The 1,960-nt window shown below is 40.9% G+C and overlaps 1 pseudogene; it reads right to left on the reverse strand.

Annotated features, from left to right (window-relative positions):
• Positions 1 to 365: 365 nt before the first annotated feature.
• LOC116274917 lies at positions 366 to 1,398 on the reverse strand (annotated as a pseudogene).
• Positions 1,399 to 1,960: the final 562 nt, after the last annotated feature.

Raw genomic sequence — 1,960 nt, forward strand, 5'->3', positions numbered from 1 at the left:
ACAGAGCTCTGTTCCAATTCGATTGTTCCACTCTACCAGATTTACTGGTAGATTTGAACCTCTTTCAGTTACTGTGGATTTCTTTCTCTTTCTTTGTATCTTATCTAAGATACATTTTTATTTGTTCATATTTGTTACTTCTCAGGAATGACTGAAATAAAAAATGTAATTCAGTCCCATAATCATAATCATAATCATCATTACCACCGTCATCATCATGGAAATGGCTTTAAGTGAGAACTGGTCATATGAATATTACTGCTTCTGATTTTCAACAGTAAATAGTTGCCATTAATGAATGCACAACCCAGAGTCTATCAACAAGGCTCAAGATATTTTATATAATATAACATGCCTGTTCACAGGGGAAAAACCCAGGAAATAACTTATGTGTACTTCTTGATTTTATCACAAAAGAAAAGCACAAAAGCACCACCCATACCTCTGAGAATGTTGGACCGTGCACCTTTGAGAAAAGCTTTGTCTCCTTCATGAGCAATTTTCCTCCAGCAGTCAAGGATGCCTGTGTACAGAATATCAGTTCCTTTGCACCCTGACCACATCATCTGGTGGTGGCAAACAGTGTCAAATGGATAGGAATGACTTTCTATCCCAGCAATGCTAGTGACAGATTGTGTGATCATCCAGCTGATGAAGATGTCAGTGTTCTTGGGATCTGGAAGAATTCCTTTTGCAATGTCACTGATACCAAAGTAGGAAGCTTGGTAGATGATAATACCCCACACTGACACATTAAAGCGTTGGTACAGTCTCTTAATTCCATCGGATTTGTAGATCTTAACCAGGCAGTTACTGAGGCTTCTGGATTCCCTTTCAGCTCTAGCTTTACCCACAGTAGCTGCTAGACGGGTACAAGGTCAAGCAGCTGCAAAAATCAAGAGGATACACCACACACAAGGATGTGGCCCAGTGGCATCAGTGGGGGCCAGATAGCCTGCAATGTAGCACCACAACTGGGGCCTCTTGTCCACCCCACCTGGGAAGATCTGCGTCTATTTACCTTGGGCAAAGTTGACAGCCTAGGTGGGTAAGTATCTGATGACACTGGCCAGGTTACTGTGGCAGAAGGAAAGGACTCCCTGCTCCTTGGTATGAACCACAGAGTCTGTCAAGCCCTTGCATTGCTTATCTGCAGTAGTCTGCTTGCTGGCATGCTGTACTTGCTGCAGCAGCAACTTGACCCACTTGATGGGCACTGCTGTGGTCTTGGATATGGCCGCAGCCACCCCACCTGCCAGAAAGTCCTTGGAGAAGGTCACAGTGGCATCTGTCATGTTGAAAGGAAAGAGGAGGCTGGCAGCTGTAAGATGGGACTGGACTGGGAACCAGCTTTGATTCTGGGGCTCTGGGCAGACTTCCTTCTCTTTTCCTCTGTATTTCATCAATTCTGGTAAAAATTAACAGGATATCAGAAGGAATGCCCCTCACTTCCCCTCATCTATTGAACTCAGCTCAATGATTTCACAAACTGTTATTTTTTTTTTCAATTCCTGCTACCACTAGGGATCATGTGTGGTAATATCAATGCTTTGGGAAAAATGAACATTGGTTCCATTAAAAGAGGATGGAACATATGTTGTGAGACTACTTCCCCTAAGGGGAAGATAAACACAAAATCTGATTCACATTTAGGAAAAATTTTTTTACTTTCCTGAAATCACTGCTCATTTATGATCAGTATCTACTCTTACCATTTTATTTTGAAACAAAAGTTCTATATCCTTTGTCACCATTTTTCCATTATCATTGCTGTTAAAAAATTAATCTACCTAATTAACTAACTTTCACTTAATAGGCAAATCATGATAATTGTTTTAAGGTTTAGGAATGCAGCCTTGCTTAGAGGGAAGCTTATAATAACTAATACATGTGTCAGGAAACAAGAAGGGGTGAAAATCAATGATCTTAGCATTCATCTCAAGAAGTTAGAAAAAGAACA

This window comes from Papio anubis, chromosome 5 (genome assembly GCF_008728515.1).
Source record: "Papio anubis isolate 15944 chromosome 5, Panubis1.0, whole genome shotgun sequence".
Classification (NCBI taxonomy): domain Eukaryota; kingdom Metazoa; phylum Chordata; class Mammalia; order Primates; family Cercopithecidae; genus Papio; species Papio anubis.